This window comes from Acanthochromis polyacanthus, chromosome 13, assembly GCF_021347895.1.
Source record: "Acanthochromis polyacanthus isolate Apoly-LR-REF ecotype Palm Island chromosome 13, KAUST_Apoly_ChrSc, whole genome shotgun sequence".
NCBI classification, from domain to species: domain Eukaryota; kingdom Metazoa; phylum Chordata; class Actinopteri; family Pomacentridae; genus Acanthochromis; species Acanthochromis polyacanthus.
The window spans coordinates 20,349,851-20,369,735 of record NC_067125.1 but is presented as its reverse complement, the minus strand read 5'-3'; the positions used below and the strand labels follow the sequence as shown (position 1 = coordinate 20,369,735).

The 19,885-nt window shown below is 40.1% G+C and overlaps 1 protein-coding gene across 2 annotated transcripts in view; it reads left to right on the top strand.

Annotated features, from left to right (window-relative positions):
• LOC110969630 (Na(+)/H(+) exchange regulatory cofactor NHE-RF3-like) overlaps nucleotides 1–19,885 on the top strand; it is a 67,975-nt gene that overhangs the window by 36,957 nt on the left and 11,133 nt on the right. The window lies entirely within an intron of this gene.

Genomic DNA, 19,885 nt, shown 5'->3' with positions numbered 1-19,885 from the left:
AGTTGTGGGGGTCTGAAATTTTCAGAAATTGGGCTATAAAAAGCCTCGCTAGGTTTTTTTTTTTTTTGCATCTTTACGTGGTTAATTCTCAGCCTCTAGACATACCAGAGAGCTGTGAGTTGGTAAACAAGGCCTCTGCATGTAGCTAGTGCCCCACAAACATCCCCAGGTGTTTCCCTACATTCTGCAGGCCATGGGGGCTTGCTAAAAATGCTAAAAATTAAGAAAAACCTACTCTGCACAGAATTGTTCTAACACCCCTGGGTTCCATTCTACACAAACTTGTGTGATAACTTAGCAAACTGGAGCTTTCTAGGTACCTCAGTTTGGAAAATATGAGCTCCCAAATTTGGACAAGATTTTTAATTGGCTATTTTGGGTGGCAAAAATCTCAGTGTGGGACAGGTACCAGAGACAAGACAGTTCCATCTGTCTTCTATCACTGTACAAAAAAGCAGCAGGGTTATATTTGTAGTTACTGAGATATTCTTACTCAAAATGGCATGGGTAATGTCAAAATCATTTTTTGCTTTTCAGTACTTTAAATTGTGATACAAGTATTAGTAGCCATTCCAATGGTAGTATTATGTATGTTTTGTTCTTTTTTGAAATGTTAGTTGTTAAAGGTGACTACCTTCAAAAAGTGTAATGCCCTTTTTGTGTCACAAGGTCTAGTTTAGAGCCATACCTGTAGATATCATGACATGTTGACACCCATTTGCAATGCATACATGTAATTATAACATACACGCGGCTTCCGGGGGTGGAACAAGATGGACGCGTAGAACGAGTGGCCCCTAAAGTCAGGCTACTAAAGCCCACTTGAATTCAGCTACTAAACATATTATTTTCCTAGAAAACTCAAAATATGAGCAGGGGCACAAGAAGTAAAATGATGACGGACAAACCAGCAACAACAGAGCTCAAAGGAATCGATTCAAGTACGTGTGACGCTAAAGCTAACCTGGCCAGCATAAGTGAGCATGTCAACGAGTCCTCCCATCTAAGTTTAAAAGATATAAGCAACCAGATAAGTGGCCTTCGAACTCAGCTCAACTACGACCTGACCTCATTCAAAGAAGAATTCAAGAGAGATATGAAAGAGGAGCTGATGGGAGTTTAGACAAGCGGTTAACCAGCAGTTAGCTACCACAAAGCTAACGCTACAAGAACATGACAATAAAGTCGAGAAGGTCGCATCGCGCATTGATGTTTTGGAAAGATGGTCAGCTGCTGCCAATGAAGTACTTCTAGATACACTTAAAGGACAAAGATTATTGACTGATAAAGCTAACGACGGGGAATCGAGAGCAAGACGCAACAATGTCAAGATATATGGAGTACGCGAGGTAATTGAGGGCTCTTCCATGATTCAGTTTGTGGAAAAGTTATTGGTGAACGAAAAGTTGATTGATGAGGGAGTTGACGCTCAAATTCAACGTGCACATCACTCATTTGGGCCAAAACCGAGCTCCAACGCACCCCCGAGATCAATAGTCGTGAGCTTTCTACAGTATAGAGTAAAAGAAGCCATTCTCCGAAACACCTGGAAAAGAAAGATTCAGATTGGGGAAAACACTCTCTCGTTTGACCACGACTACACGCCAGACGTGATCCAGCAACGCAAAGCTTACAGCCATGGCCATAAGTTTGGACACAAGTACCATGACGCTTGTGAATCTTAGAAAATAATAATTCACAAGCGTCATGGTACTTGTGTCCAAACTTATGGCCATGGCTGTATAAGAGAGTCAACGCAGTTTTGAGAGAGAAGGGAATCCGCTTCCAGACTCCATATACCAAGATGCGCATTCACTGGAGCAGCGGCCCATCGATGTACAACAGCGCGGAGGAAGTTGAAAGGATTTGCGTCGGAGGGGATTCTAACCTGCTGACCATCCTGGCAAAGAAACAACCAGGAACACGCCGCTGCCCCGAAGCCTGGAGCAGATGTCTCCTTGGCAACACGTTTACCAACGCGGAGAGAGGGATGTAGCCACGCGAGCACGGGAACGTCTTCAGGAATTCCACTGGAAGACTGCTACCTGAAACGCGAGGACCGAGTGGAGAGACACTGATGTCATAAAGAATAAAAGTATAATCTGATCTCACGAGCTTTGTGATAATTTGTAAGTGAAGAACACTGATTTGTTATCTCTATACCCCATCTAGCCTGACTTGAAGGCGTTAAAACACCTAAGGTAGAATTAGTGGAAAAACTCATTGAGTTATTCACTGGTTCTAAGCGGGGGCCCTCTATTATATCAGGGAGGCTTTCCCCCTCACCTATTAGAGGTGAAAATGAAAGACTATTGATTGTCCCACTTTGGGAGTTTATTCATCTTGTTTATTGTTATATTCAAAGTTTAGTTTAGCATCTTTTTTTAATTTTGGAGTTCATTTTTGAAGTTGAGATTTATGTGTTATTCAAGACAAGCAACCAATTTGAACTTTTTTCTTTGTGTATGGCGCAGACTTACAAACTTAAAATAATGTCACTGAACGTTAATGGATTAGGTAATCCAACCAAACGAGCAAGGGTGATGCAGAAGATAAGAAAAGACAATATGCATATCATAATGTTGCAAGTAACCCACTTAGGACCGAAGGAACATAGGAAGCTCACTAAATTTGGCTGCAATATTTTTTATAGTTCATATTCACAAAACCATAGAAGGGGTGTAGCAATCTTGATTTAAAAGAAAATTAAATGTGATAATTTGAAGGAAATAAAAGATAAAGAGGGCCGATTCTCCATTGTGAAGTGTAAAGTGGAAAATAATATTACGCTTGTAAACATCTATGTTCCACCTGAAAGTGAACTCTCAGTCTACAAAACATTTCTTGATATGGTCATAGCAGAAGCTGAAGGGATTTGTGTGTGTGGAGGGGACTGGAATGTGGTCTTAAATCTGAAATGGGATACGACAAGTAACAACAGGAGCAAAAAAAATTCACAAATTTAACCAACACAACTTTAGAGGAAATTGGCATGGTAGATGTGTGGAGGAATCTTAATCCTAATATACGAGGCTACACATTCTACTCCTCTCCTCACTCGGTTCATTCAAGAATAGATTACTTTATAATGAGACAAGAAGACTGTCACAGAATAAGCAAATGTAGGACTGGGGTAGCAGACGTTTTTGATAGAGATAGACCGATATGGGTTTTTCAGGACCGATACCGATACCGATTATTAGTAGTTAGAGGAGGCCGATAACCGATATTTGGAGCCGATATTCATTTGCAGTAAAAGTGTAAAAATTGGCGTAAAAAAATTGAATAATGCAAACACTGAACTTCATTGAAATGCCTAAAGCATGTTTATTGAATCACACAAATAGAAAATAATAGCTCCAGAAGCGCCTGAATTTCCTAGACTCAGAAACATCTCTTATAAAGTTGAATAAAAGGTTAAATAAATAGCTCTCTGAAATTTTTCCACAGAAAATACAGTAAAATTTAAATATACCTACAATGACTTGTCTTTGTTTTAAGTTCAAACACAACAAAAATACAGGGAGTTCTCAGGCTCAGCAGCACCTCTTGTAAAGTTAAATAAAAACTTAAATAATAGCTCCCTGAATTATTTTCACAGTAAATAAAGTAAAATTTCAATACAACTGAAATGACTTATCTTTTTTTTTTAAAACAAAAACAAAAAGTGCAGGAGTTCTCAGGCTCAGCATTATCTCTAGTAAATGCAAATAAAAACTCAAATAATAGCTCCCTGAATTTTTTCACAATAAAGTAAAAGTTCGATATAACTGAAATAATTTAACTTTGTTTTAACTTCAAACAAAAAGTGCAGGAGTTCTCAGGCTCAGCAGTATCTCTAGTAAATGTAAATAAAAACTTGCTTCCAGAGATTTTATAAAGTAATATCATTTCTGAATTTTACTCTCTCATCTTCCCGTTCATTTTCAGATCATAGGACCAGAAAGCTCATAGCAACTGTTCGCCAGTCTAGCCTTTTTTAACCCTTGCCTCAGGTTAAAGTTGGTCCAGCTCTCCGTTTAAAGGGTTAGATTCTATCTGCCTATTAGTATTTCACCTAACAGGTTTCAGCAGAATAAATTAAGCTGGAATCGAGAGACACTCGCCCAGGTTCTAACTGCCTTGCATCCGAATGTCTCACCCCTCTTATCTGATAAATGCTATTCCACCAAGCAGCCTTTCTAAGTAGTAGAATTGATCTATTATTCACATTCGTTATCGGTCAGCTTCTCTCTTAAGGACTTGCCTGCACTTGGTGCTATTCCTGGGTTCGTTTTAGAGGTTTGGAAAGAACTAACCTCAGGGGTAATGTTTAAACACTCTCACTTTGGACTAAGTAACCTTTAAGAACCATTGGTTTGAATGCACACAATCAACTTAACTTTTTACCACTATGCAGATTTACAGTGGTTTATAATAATTTCATTAGGCTTCTCTTTAAATGCAATAGAGCGTTTTATTAAGCAAGTTTAGCAAGAGCACAGCATCAATTCATGATTAAAACAATTAATTATTTCTGATTAAAAATGAGACTAAAGCAAATAAATTGAGCGTACCTGACAATCTTCTCTAATTAGTAAATTTAGGAGAGAGAGCGAACAGCGTGGCCACTACCTTATCACTCGGTCTTGTCTTGCGTCTGGGAAAAGCACTCAGTTGTCCAGAGGACTCGGTACGATGTCTTCTTTGTGAACAAAAGGATCTTATCCCTCGGCAGGGGGGAGCGGAGGAGTCCTGTGAGCCAATCGTGGTCTGGCAGTTATCTCTGGAATCGGCTGGAGCGTTAGTGCTTACGTCCTAGCTGTCTTCTGTGTGGTATGGTGGTGATGGAAAAACCCTCGTCTGTTCAGGCTGTAGTGGGTCACTGGGTCTCCCAGCCCCGGGGAGGGGAACAGCCCGGTGCTGTTGCCTCCTTTGCCTCTTCGGGTGTAGTCGGTTCTTCCCTCTATTGGTTTCTTCTGGATAACTGCAGAACCTCTTAGGACTCTCCGTTTGGCAGAGTGTGGTCTTCGCTTGTTGAACAAAGTCAGAAAAAGACTTTACTTCCAACGATGTCCTCAGCGATCTCTGGAGCCTAAGTCCCGCGTCGTCTTCCCGTCTCTTGGGCAAAAGAGGAAGGTGAAGATTCTTCAGAACTCCGGCCAAGTTCCCTTTGCAGCTCCTCTTAGCAGCTCCGGCGAACGACTCCCCCGTAATGTCTCTGCTCTCCCATTCTTATACTCTCTCCAGACACACAAAACTGGCTAGGTACGCCCTCTAACACCGTCTAACTTATGCAATCAACTTGTCATCACATACAGCAGTAATACAGAAGTCATGTTGTTACTGCAAATAAACAGTGTCCACATTCTGTTTAACACACACACATTTCAGCCCACCCTTTTGGGTTCTTCCCAAACTTCCCTTTTTTCTGAGGAGGCTGCAATGTCATTGTGGCTGCCGAGTCATGGTGACTGTTGTTTACTGCACTTCTGCTTTCTTAAGGCCTGGACACACAAGCTTATGAGGCCTGTACGCACACACAGAGCCTAAACAAGGATTACTTCACACAGAATCACTTCTTAAATCATTCCTCTCAATCTGAACATAATAAATCATCTGAATCATTACTTTAATCATATCATCACTTCAAAAATGTATATATATATTTCAGCAAGCATAATCATATGGTTAACTTATAATGTTTCTTCTTAAGATCTTTTACTTATCTGCTTCAAAACCTTTGTTACCTTAGGGCCATAATGAGCCTGAGTCCTCTCTGAGACCTCAACATCTGCATCTCACTTGACACAACGTTAGTAGTCGTGAGTTGTAGAGTTTTTCACGTGACTTTAATTACATACTATTCTCCACATTACATACCGTGATTTCCGGACTATTGAGTGCACCTGAATATAAGGATCCGAATATTCGGATCTCAAAATAAATACGTGCAGTAGCTCTGTTTACTTCTTTGACCGACAGATCGATTGCCTTTAACTTAAAAGCTAAATCATGTGCATTCCTTCGTGTGTTTTCCATGATGAGGGTGTGTGCATGAAGCGCAAAATGACTGATCTGAAGAATTTAGTGTGAGTGCGCTTGATTTAATTCGAACAGTTTCATTGGTCCACTGTGACCGGTTCGGTAATTTCCTTCTGACGAGGATAAACGTATTGACGGCATGAAGCTGGCCCGTAGAAATCTATACATTAGCCACATCGTTGTATAAGCTGTAGGGTTCGAAGCGTGAGAAAAAGTAACGGCTTACTGTCCGGAAAGTACGGTGTATTTTTCCCATTGCTAATACATAGTCTGCAGAGCGTTTAGAGCCAGATCGACGAACTAATTTTATGGTAAAAGCTAAGCAGCCTCCACCTTAGCGCTCCCTAAAACAAGTGAACTGAGTTTTTTATGCACTCTCTCTTAATCACACACACATGCTTTTCTATCATGGACTGTTTCCATCTCGATATTATCAGCAGTCTTCAGCTGCAGTCAATTCCAGCCATTTTCAGTACAAAAAATCGCTAATATTCTATTTGTAAATAAAAATACGATGAGAAGTACAGGGAATATTGGACGCCATCGCGAGGTGCATTTCCTTGAAAACAACCTATTCGTGGATTATATACCGACTTCAAGACATGTTTTGGACAAAATATTTTACTGGCTTGTGTCGTCTGGATGTCCAAGGTTGGATTATGGCTGTTTTTACCTCCGCCAGGAGGTTATGTAATCACCGGAGTTTGTTTGTCTGTCCGTCTGCCGTGTGTGTGTGTGTGTGTGTGTGTGCGTGCGTGCGTGCGTGCGCGTGTCTGTGTCTGTTTGTCTGTTAACAGCATAACTCAAAAAGTCATGGACGGATTTTCACCAAATTTTTACAGGATGTCCGGAAGAGCAAGAGTAACAATCGATTAGATTTTGGAGGTGATCCGGATCACCGTCTGGATCCAGGATTTTTTTGAAGGTCGAAGGACAATATCTCTCAATTGTACAGACAGAGGTCGCCGGATCGATTGTTACGTGCGTGCGGCGGCGGCGGCGCCGTCAAAACACTGTGCTGTTACACTGTACATGAATGTTATGCTTTGTGCACAAAGATCCCGGGCGACGGCCGAATTCCGCGCGGCCGGTTCGGGCTGCCCGAGCGGGTCGGGACCGACGAAACGAAGCGGCGGCGACGCGTACGGTACCGTCACACGCGCGCGCAACGCTACCGTTATGTGCGTGCGTCAAAACACTGTGCTGTTACACTGTACGTGCATGTTATGCTTTGTGCACAAACTGTTAAAACTAAATTAAATCCCTCCATTACGTTTTGGGTTATGCTGTTAACAGACAAACACACAAACAGACAGACAAACAAACTCCGATTGGTCATCTGTACAATTGAGCGATGGCCTGGCGGAGGTCTGCACTCTCCGAGTGCTTTTCTAGTTTGTGGAATATTTTCATCTGTGTGTAATAATGAACCCGGAAATGTGAGTCGCGCTGTGTACGTTGAAGCCGTGTATAGAGAACGGATGGATGGATATTCGTTGTTTGTCGGACAAATGTGTTTATATTACCCGCTGTGGTAATCACATCTGAAAGTGGTTTATACCGGCGGATTCATGAGAATCTAAGCTTTCCATCGGCATATAGTGTTTGTATAATCGCGTTTGCAAATTGCTTATGCAGATCTCAAAGTCTACCGTGGGCGGGACACTGAAGCGCAACTGATGCACAACTGGTTAAATAATTCACAGACATGTTGGGACGTAATATGAGTTAGCAGAGCTGCCGCTAAGGTTTACTCTGCTCTTACGCTATTCTGCTGGTCACTGTAACGTTAGTAGTAGTTGTGAGATGCAGAGTACTGGGATGTTTTTTACAATTTTGGAAGAGCTTTCTGCATTTACCTTTGACACGTGTTTTCTGTCCAGAGCTTCTCACACAAGAAAACTTTTCCTCTCACTCTCCAGTGTGTGTGAGGACAGCTTCTTCTTCGGAGGCTCTGCCTCTGCCGCTTAACCAATCAGAGGATGGGGTGAATAGTGCAGGAGACAGCAGGCAGGAGAGAGAGAGGCGCGGCTGCTTTTGAGCCGAAATAACCCAGTTTTAAATTGATTTCTTCATATCGGCTGGTCGAATTAAAAAAGGCCGATGCCGATATACGTCAAATTTCCAAATATTGGCGCCGATAATCGGCCCGACCGATAATCGGTCGATCTCTAGTTTCTGATCACAGTGCAATTTATTTGACCATCAATTTGGAGAATAGCCCTAAAAATATGGTATGGAGACTAAATGTGGGACTGCTGAATAACCAATTAGTCGTTAACTATGTCAAGCAAGAAATTAAGATGTTTATGAAAGAAAATGATAATGACGAGGTAGACCCAGCAATTTTGGGGGACTGGCTAAAGGCAGTCTTAAGAGGAAAATTAATAGCCAAGGCAACAAATATTAAGAAAATTAGAATTGAAACATATAATAGATTGATTAAAGATTTAAAGGAACGAGAAGACAGATTCAAGTTAGGAAAAAATCAAGACACTCAAAAGGAAATTCAAAATCTGAAATTGCAACTCAGAAAATATTTAGATGAAGAGGTAGAGAAAAAAGCCAGATACATTAAACAGGCATATTATGAATTAGGCTCGAAATCTGAAAAGTTGCTCGCCTGGAAATTGCATAAACAACAGGTGGATTCAAATATTTTAAAAATTATAGACCCTATTACACAAAAGTTACAGTCAGAGCCAAAAGAGATAGAATGAATTCTCCACAAATATAGTTTAGAGGGGGACGGTGGGAATGTGTCCCCCCCACTTTTTGTCAGGGGTCATTTTGTCTCCAACACATTCAAATTCTTCACATGTAAGCCGTTGTAAACCCAGTTATTTTTAGTAGTATAGAAAATTCCGACGCTCCTGAACGCACCATCCGCACTTGGTCGAGAGTTGCACAGACATGCAGCACACCTTCGTGAGGTTAAAAAAAAAACGTGCAGATGCTAAATTTGTGCCCGTGCCAAGTGGAAGCTCCGACCAGAGGCGTGCAGGGGCAAAATTTCGGCCCAGGAGAATTAGTACTATAGCGGCCCACAGACCCCTCTACCCGCATGTACTGATAGCTCAACAGGTTGAGCCTCCGCCTTTGGTGCGGTGGTTGTGAGTTCGAGCCCAACTTGTGGCATTTTGCCACCGTTCTTCGACATTTTCTCAAAGTGCTGTCTTACCAACGACATGGAAGCATATGAGAAAAGCAGGCGTGCCGCACCAATGCTAAACTTTGATCTCAAGTAGAGGGCCACAAAATATCGTCCCACGGGCCACAGTTGGCCCGCGAGTTTGAGACCCATGATTTAAAGCATTATTATTATTATTATTATCATTATTATTATTATTTTATGACTGGAGCGGCCCAACAATAAAGCGGCCCACCGGGGATATCCCCGGTGTTCCCGATTACCCAGCATGCCACCCAGGATGTGCATTTCCATCTGACAATGGCTGTGGTCTCCATCCCCCCCACTTTTAAAAACAAACTGACGCCCTTGTATAGCAACCTTTACTCTCCAGAGGGCGACTCTAACAAAGATTCTATAAAAGCATTTTTAGATACATTGGATCTTCCGAGCATTGGAGAAACACAGAATAAAAAGATAATCGCACCAATCACAATAAAAGAACTTGATAAAGCAATAGGTAGGTCGAAGACAAACAAAACCCCTGGTAGTGATGGTTTTCCTGGCGAGTGGTATAAGATGTTTAAGGAAGAACTGCAACCACTCCTTCTTAGAGTGTTAAACTATATTCATAAAGAAAGTAGGACCCCGCCGTCATGGAAAGAAGCCATAATTTCATTAATTCCCAAGGAAAATAAAAATCGAGAGAACTGTGCCAACTGTAGGCCAATTTCAATTTTAAATGTAGACTATAAATTATATACTTCAATCATTTCCAAAAGATTTGAAACTTTTATTTCCGATATCATAGATGAAGATCAGACTGGCTTTATAGTTGGTAGGCAAATGCAAGATAATATCAGAAGAAGCCTGCAAATTATTCATACTATAAACAAAAAAAAATTAAAGCTACCTTGATCAGCCTTGACGAGGAGAAGGCTTTTGACCGGGTTAATTGGGAGTTCTTATATCAAACATTAGAGAAATTTGCCCTTACAAAAGAAGCTATTCAGGGTATAAAAACAATATATGAAAAGCCAACTGCAAGAAAAAAAATTTATGGATCTCTGACCAGTGTTGCCAACTTAGCGACTTTCTCGCTAAATCTAGCGACTTTTCAAAGCTCCTAGCGACTTTTTTTTGTCAAAAGCGACTAGTGACAAATCTAGCGACTTTTTCTGCCGTTTTGGAGACTCTAATAGGAAAACTCAGCTCATTCTGCAGTTACTGTCCTCAACTAGCAGCAGGTGCTGCTGTGAGCTTCTCCCCCTCCCAGAGCTCAGGCTGTCAGTCCAGTAACCCCGCAGCAGTCTCAGTGAGGGGAGGGGGAGACCAACATCACTCCGCGGCCAGACGATAGATGAATCGCGCATGCGCAGTCCCTACAGGTCCCATCCAGACTTACGGAGCCATATAAACGAAAATGTTTCTTCACTGTCATGCTAAAATAAACCACAGCATTTAGCCTCTAGTACAGTAACATATTTTGATTGTTTTATATTCACTTTTTGGTCTCTTCCACAACGTTATTCCTCTCTCCTACAACGTTGATTACAATTACATGCAAACTGGGGAATATGCAAATTAGGCGATGACGTCATTTAGCGACTTCTAGCGACTTTTAGGACAGCCAACAGCGACTTTCCTTACTGAGGAGTTGGCAACAGTGTCTCTGACAGATCGGTTTGAACTTGGTAGAGGTTGTGGGCAGGGTTGTGGATTGAGCCCCCTTCTCTTTGCGTTATATATTGAACCATTGGCTCAGGCAATACGACAGACAGAAGAATTGAAGGGGATCTTGATCAATGAAAGGGAACAGAAGATTGGATTATTTGCAGATGACATGTTGTATTTTCAAGATGTTAACACATGTTTACCCAAACTAGTGGAGCTTTTAGATGAATACATTGTACATACAGGGTATAAATTAAGTAGTTCTAAAACCCAAATACTACTTTTTAACCATACACCTTCTGCTGAAACTGCACATAAGTATGATATAAAATGGAATGCCAATAAATTTAAGTATCTCGGAATATTTCTATCTACACACGTGGACAAAATTGTTGGTACCCCTCAGTTAAAGAAGGAAAAACCCACAATTCTCACTGAAATCACTTGAAACTTACAAAAGTAACAATAAATAAAAATTTATTGAAAATTAAATAATCAAAATCAGCCATCACTTTTGAATTGTTGATTAACATAATTATTAAAAAAAACAAACTAATGAAATAGGGCTGGACAAAAATGATGGTACCCATAACTTAATATTTTGTTGCACAACCTTTTGAGGCAATCACTGCAATTAAACGATTTCTGTATTTGTCAATGAGCGTTCTGCAGCTGTCAACAGGTATTTTGGCCCACTCCTCATGAGCAAACAGCTCCAGTTGTCTCAGGTTTGATGGGTGTCTTCTCCAAATGGCATGTTTCAGCTCCTTCCACATATGTTCAATGGGATTCAGATCTGGGCTCATAGAAGGCCACTTTAGAATAGTCCAACGCTTTTCTCTCAGCCATTCTTGGGTGTTTTTGGCTGTGTGTTTTGGATCGTTGTCCTGTTGGAAGACCCATGACCTGCGACTGAGACCAAGCTTTCTGACACGAGGCAGCACATTTCTCTCCAGAATGCCTTGATAGTCTTCAGATTTCATCGTACCTTGCACACTTTCAAGACACCCTGTGCCAGATGCAGCAAAGCAGCCCCAAAACATTACTGAGCCTCCTCCATGTTTCACCGTAGGGACAGTGTTCTTTTCTTCGTATGCTTGGTTTTTGAGTCTATGAACATAGAGTTGATGTGCCTTACCAAAAAGCTCCAGTTTGGTCTCATCTGTCCAAAGGACATTCTCCCAGAAGCTTTGTGGCTTGTCAACATGCATTTTTGCAAATTCCAGTCTCGCTTTTTTATGAGTTTTTTTCAGCAGTGGTGTCCTCCTTGGTCGTCTCCCATGAAGTCCACTTTGGCTCAAACAACGACGAATGGTGCGATCTGACACTGATGTACCTTGGCCTTGGAGTTCACCTTTAATTTCTTTGGAGGTTGCTCTGGGCTCTTTGGATGCAATTCCAATGATCCGTCTCTTCAATTTGTCATCAATTTTCCTCCTGCGGCCACGTCCAGGGAGGTTGGCTACTGTCCCGTGGGTCTTGAACTTCTGAATAATATGAGCCACTGTTGTCACAGGAACTTCAAGCTGTTTAGAGATGGTCTTATAGCCTTTACCTTTAAGATGTTTGTCTATCATTTTTTTTTCGGATGTCCTGGGACAATTCTCTCCTTCGCTTTCTGTTGTCCATGTTCAGTGTGGTACACACCTTTTCACCAAACAGCAGGGTGACTACTTGTCTCCCTTTGAATAGGCAGACTGACTGATTATGAGTTTGGAAACACCTGTGATGTCAATTAAATGACACACCTGAGTTAATCATGTCACTCTGGTCAAATAGTTTTCAATCTTTTATAGAGGTACCATCATTTTTGTCCAGGCCTGTTTCATTAGTTTTTTTTTTTCAATAATTATGTTAATCAACAATTCAAAAGTAATGGCTGTTTTTGATTATTTAATTTTCAATAAATTTTTATTTATTGTTACTTTTGTGAGTTTCAAGTGATTTCAGTGAGAATTGTGGGTTTTTCCTTCTTTAACTGAGGGGTACCAACAATTTTGTCCACGTGTGTAAAGACCCATCTTTACTATATGATTTCAACTATAACTGTAGGAGACCTACGTATGTAATTGCACTCGTTTATTAATAAATGGGGCACTACCTCGTTAGAGGAAATGATTAACATTAATAAAAAAAATTAATATTCTTATAAAATTTGATCAATCTCATATCTTAAAGGTTTGAATTCTCATTAAAGGGACCCACATTCTTACACAAGAAACACTCAAAACAGTAATTTGGTCGAAGATGAAGCATTTATTGATTATTCTATTAAAATAAACAAGTGAGATCCTATTTACAGTGCCTATATAATGTGTGTGTATGTGCGTGCATGTCGACGTGTGTGTGTGCGTGCGGGTGTGTGTGTCTGTGGAATGTGTGAGTGTGTGTGGTGAGAGAGAAGGAAATATGGTGAGAAGAAGAGCCAGATTATTAACCTGACGAGGTAAAAGGTAATTTGGATTAAGAATTCTTCTGATTTGTAAAAGAATAAACGGATTAAATGAATTAATTGACCAAGCGGTTAGTACATCACCCAGAGAATGGAATCAGAGCACACTCAGCTGGATTCACTGAAGTCGAACCGTCAGGAGCTGGGACTATACGGGGCTGTAACACTTTTACCACGCCTCTGGACTTTGTTGGTTCCCGAGTGTGGTATGGTCTTCTAGCACCGTTTCGATGTCCTGCTGTAGGTTGATGGGTTCCGCCCAAATGGACCTGGTCCAGCAGGTCTCCGGAGATCACAGCTGAATGGCGCCGGGGTTTAATGCCGCTTGACTTAAAAATGATGGCTCTCAGGCTTTACAGGCGTTAGCCGAGTGGAAAACAGGAAGCTTGATGTAAAGCCACCAAATTAAGAGAAGGAAATGCGGGTTCTGAATCTGTTCTTCAGATTAAAACGAATAAAATTCTGCTTAAAAATGAGCGAAAATGTCTACTTAAGTTACAAAAATATTAAAAGATAAATAGTTAAACTTTAAAACTAAGAAACTTCAGAAGATAGGGAAAACGCGCTTTAGATAAGTAAAATAATGAGAGAACCTGACATGCGGTCTAGGGCAGAGGAAGAAGGTAAGAGAGAGCTCATGTGGGCTACGGCTAAATTTATCTGTGGGTCCAGCTAAGGGGAGGACCTGGGCAGAGCAAGGAACTTTCAGCGTGAGTTGCCTAGCGACAGCAGTTCCTTTGTTCTGACAGAGAAAGGAAATGGTCCAAAATGGATAAAGAGTATGTGACATTAAACGGGTAAACGATCTGTCTGTCTCTCCACCATACTTCAGTTGTGTGAAAGAGAAACGTGTAGAATTATGTGAATTATTTCATTCATAACTATATGTTTATGATATTAAATATATATATATCACAGTGAAAATATAACAAGTCAGAGATTTGGTAACAGGTAAATACAAATTTCACCTTTCAACCTAGATAGAAAGTAAATTCAGAGGTTAATAATAGAATTCATTCCCAAAATCCTGTGGGAGAGATCAATTAACCAGGCATTTTAATATCGAGACTTCTGTAATAGATAGGAGTGTCATTTTTGGAAGCTATGTACAACATCATGTCACTACCACTTTGGTAATCCTGGAAATTCAAAATACATCTCAGAAATATGAATTTTTAAAGAAGTCCTTTGTTTCAGTTCGCTTCCAGTCAAAGACAGAGAGAGAGAGAGTGCTTCTCGGTGCTCCAGCAGGTCGTAAAGTTTATGGCTGTTATCTGATCCTGTGGAATGTAGAGAGGTCTCCGGCTGAGGGTCTCCTAAGCTGAAAAGGGATTTTAGCATGAAAGTTCATTAACAAACATCCATAGCATAAAAGTGAAAGTCACTGTCTTTTAAAAAGAAAAAGTTATTCCAGGTGTTTAAATGTTCACAGGAACTCCATCTTCCTGTGGATTAAACATACAGAAATACATGTGTATCCCCATGTCTCCAGTAATGGGTGTTGGTCAGTGGTGGAGAGGGAGAGCTTGTCTTAGGCCTTTGGGAAATTCCTACAATAACCCAATTAATCAAATAATTAAAACAGATATTCAGAGATGGTCTACATACCCACTTGATTTAAGTGATAGAGTAAATGTGTTAAAAATGAACATCTTACCAAGGTTGCTTTATTTATTTCAATCCCTCCCTGTTAACGTTCCTCATAAACAATTCACAGAATGGGATAAGACATTTGGGACGGCAAGAGGGCCAGAGTTGCTGGTGCGATCCTGGATATTTTGCCAGATGGAAGGAGGTTGAAACATGCATCCCTGGGTGCAATGTGCAGACAATTATAGGAGAAAATTGTATACCTTCTGATTTAAAAAATGTACTTGATCCAATTACACAATTCACACTCGAAATTTGGTTTGACGTAGCAAAACTAATAATACTGAAGAAGGAAAGAAAATTATTGAGATGGATAGCACACGATAAAGACTTTAAACCAGGGGTACATGACTCAACCTTCAAGTACTGGATCAATAAAGGTGTCCCAGCCTTTTGTATTTTAATAAGTAATGGTGAAATGAAGAGTTTTCAATATCTAAAAGAGAAGTTTGACCTTAATAATCATGACTTTTTTCGATATTTGCAACTTAGAGAATATTATAATAAAGAAATAAAGGAAAAAGGTAGTCAAATAAACCCCGTTTTAGATACAATATGTGGCGCATACCAACAGAAAACGCAGAAAATTATATCAAAGCTTTATCTTGGCTTAATGTCCGCTCAAAAGTATTCAACTTTATATATTAAAGAAAAGTGGGAAAAGGAAATGTCAATCACAATTCCTTATGAGGAATGGTATCAAATCTGCCGGCTATCTCAGACATCTACAAATTCACAAAAATGGAGAGTTTTTAATTGGAAAAATCTTATTAGATTTTTATTACGCCGTTAATTAAAAGCAAACAATTGTCCTCCCAACAAGTGTGCTGGAGGCAATGTGGTAGCACTGACGCTAATCATACCCATATGTTCTGGGATTGCCCACAGATTAAACCTTTTTGGATCTCTGTTCACCATTCTATTTGCAAGATACTGAAATATAGTGTCTCAATGACTTTCAAGACTTTGTACCTGGGCCTATTATCTGAAATTGTAAACAAGGATGACCAGTATTTAACAAAAATATTATTGACAGCTGGGAGGAAAGCAATCACAAGAAGATGGCTCCAATCTGAGCCACCCAACCACACTCAATGTATAAATATTGTGGAAGAAATATTCATAATGGAAAGGATTACCTTTGGACTAAGATTGAAAGTGGTGGAATTCAATGACAAATGGGACAAATGGACTGTATGCAAAAAGTCAATAGACGGAGCAAACTGAACTATTTCTTTGGAAAAACGGTTGCTGTCATTTATTTAAATATTTTCTGATTTTTCTTTGTTTTATTTTTTGTTGTTTTTGTTTTATTTATTTGTTTTTGGTTTTAGTGTTTACTTATAAATAAATTTAATTCATGTACATTATATGTTGAGATTTTTGAAAAACCAATAAAAATTTAAGTGATAAAAAAAATTATAACATACACATATAAATTACACGTACTAACTTGAATTCAGGGAGCTCTGTAGTAGTTCATGGTTGATTAATTTAAAAATAACAACAATAATGTTCAATTCTACAGTATCAGTGCAGTGGGATTTAACATGTTAAATCTAATTGTACAATGTCATGTTACAAGCAAAATAACCTATACCTAAGTTATAACTTAGGTATACCTAAGTTATAACATTACACTTTTTGAAGGTAGTCACCTTTAACAACTAACATTTCAAAAAGAACAAAACATACATAATACTACCATTGGAATAACTACTAAAAATTGTATCTCAATTTAAAGTACTGAAAAGCAAAAAATGATTTTGACATTACCCATGCCATTTTGAGTAAGAATATCTCAGTAACTACAAATATAACCCTGCTGCTTTTTTGTACAGTGATAGAAGACAGATGAAACTGTCTTGTAGAAAAATTTGGGGTCTCTGGTACCTGTCCCACACTGAGATTTTTGCCACCAAAAATAGCCAATTAAAAATCTCGTCCAACTTTGGGAGCTCATATTTTCCAAACTGAGGTACTAGACAGGGCAGATTCTATAAAGAATTTATGAAGGGGGGTGTCAAAAGTTTTTTTTTTTTGGCCGGGTGAAGGAGATCCAGGGACCCCCGGTGACCTCCAGGGTCCTCCGGAGGTTCTGCTCAAATTGATGACATGAAAATTACAAAGAATACACCCCAGTTGCAGACAGACTGGCAATGAGTCAGAACGGGCAGTACCTTGTACGTCCATGCAAGAAAAACACAAAACACATCTGTGTTGTATGTTCTCACATTTTGCTGCCCCTTTATACTTATCTCCTGGATTGTTGCATCTCTTCATGCTTTCTAGCAACCTTTCCTTGGATCCTTTCTCAGAACATCGACCTAAACCACCTTCACTGTAAGGTTTGGTATCTGCAGCTGTTTCAAGGTTACATACAACAACACAGATGTGTTTTGGCTGCCCTATCACTCTCTCAGAACGTCGTCTTCTTGGTTCAGCATGTTCTACACTATGCTCAGATGTACTCTGACTGGTACCTGGTGTATCATCTGTGGACATTGAACAGGCTTCAGGCACAAACACATTGTTTAGCTTGTGTGTCAGAGTGATTTCTGAATGAAATTCTACAGCTTGCATGGATCTACAAGGTACTGTCCGTCTGACTCATTGCCAGTCTGTTGTCGGTCAGTATAGCCTTCTTTAACCCTTGCCTCAGGTTAAATCAGGACCAGCTCTCCGTTTAAAGGGTTAGATTCTATCTGCCTATTAGTATTCCACCTAACAGGTTTCAGCAGAATAATTAAGCTGGTGTCGAGGAATACTCGCCTAGGTCCTAACTGTCTTCTTCCAAACGTCTTACCCCTCTTACTCCAATAAATACTCTCTTACTAAGCAGCCCACCTAAGTAGTAGAATTGATTTATTGACCACGTTTGTTAACGACAGCTTTCCTCTTAAAACTGTGGCACTTGTTGATATTCCTAGGTTCGTTTTAGAGGTTTGGATAACTAACCTCAGGGGTAATGTTTAAATAACTAGTTGGATTAAAGTAACCTTTAAGAACCATTAGATTTAATGCACACAATCAACTTAACTTTTTACCACTATGCAGAATAGGTGAATCATAATCATTTCATTAGACTTCTCTTTAAATGCAATATAGCGTTTTATTAAGCAATTATTAGCAGGGCCACAGCATTAATTCATGATTAAACAATTTAATTATTTTTGATTATTTCTTACTTAACTAAATTAAACTAAGCTGAGCGTACCTAAGAATCTTCTCTAATTAGTAAATTTAGGAGAGAGAGCGGACAGCCAGGCCTTAGCTGCCACGCCCGGTCTTGACCTGCGTCTAGTTGAACTCCTCCGTGGACCAGCAGACTCGGTACGAAGTCTTCTTTGTGGGCAGAGGGTGTTCTTCATAGGCAGGGGGAGTGGAGAGGTCCCAAAAGCCAATCGTTGGTCTGGCAGTTATCTTTAGTAGCAGCAGCTGGAACACAAGTGCGGGCGTCTCAGCTGTCTTCTCAGTCGGATGGTGGCGGTGGAAAGCCCCCGTCTCATCAGGCTGTGGTGGGTCACTGGGTCCTCCAGTCCCTGGAGTGGAGCAGCCCTCTGCTGCTGCCTCCTGTGCCTCTCTGGATGCCATGGGTGCTTGCCTCTCTTCATCTCTTTGGACAACTGCAGACCTCTCAGGACTCTCCTTTCAGCAGAGTGTGGTCCTCGCTTGTTGAACAAAGTCAGAAAAAGACTTTGCCTCCAACGATGTTCTCAGCGAACTCTGGAGCCTAAGTCCCGCGTTGTCTTCACGTCTCTTGGGCGAAAGGTCCGATTTCGGCTCTTCAGAACTTTGGCAATGCTCTCCGGCAGCTCCGGCGAGCAGCATCTCTTGCAGCTCCGGCGAGCAGCATCTCTTGCAGCTCCGGCGAGCAGCATCTCTCCCCTCCGGGGGAGAACTCCGAACTCAGTGTCTGTGTCTCTGGGTTTTATACCCTAGCTCGACTTCAGCTTAGCACATACACATTTTCACACACAATTCTAACTAGTAGGTACGCCCAATTAAGTAATTCATAGGTTTAAGACACAACCTTCTTCCTATTACACATCATGTTTTTCCAGCAAGTACACAGCATCCACCTTCCGTTGTTAACACACACACACATTGCTTGAGACATGTTGCCAAGACCATATTTGGCCACAGAACTTCCTCAATGTCCTCCTTTCTGCAGTGTCATGGTGACTTCTGCTTTTTGCCCTGCACACAGCTCAGAACAGCACAGATTACTTCAATTCAAAACTCACTTAGTTACACTGAATCACTTCTTTAAATCATTTTTCTTAGCATGATCAAATAACTTATTTTAAATCATTCTCTTCTATAGCAATCATCATTTCCAGAATATATATCAGCCTATTAAAATCATTCTTGCATCAAGCATAAGCATAATCATGTGGTTAACTTATATAGTTTCTCATTTTAACTTTTTATTGGTCTGCTTAAAGCTTTTATTTAGGTGGTGGTTGCTCCAGGGATCTCAAATAACTAGGCCCCACTTGACACTGTCTGCAACTAGGGTGTATTCTTTGTAATTTTCATCTTCCTCTGGAATATTAATTTTGGCCCATACCTTGGCCTTGTCCTTAATAGTCTTCAAACCAGAGCTTTTATTCGAGTGCTTTGATTCAGTTTCTTTAATTTTCTTGTTGCACAAAAGACATTTTGGTAATTCTTCAGGATCAACACTCAAAAATGGTTTCGCAAACATTTTAACCCTGTTTAATTTGTAATCTTATCCCAGGAAACACGCAACTGGAATATATACATACATTTAATATCAGATTATTTAAAAAGCATTCAAGTGTTGCTTTTTAAACCATGGAACTCTTGATATTAGATTCAGTATGACCATCAGTACAGCCTTAATATCAAGTTGAAAGACATATTTCAGTATTATAGAAACACGTATTTCAGTACTATATATGTTTATTTCATTCGAATTACTCATAATA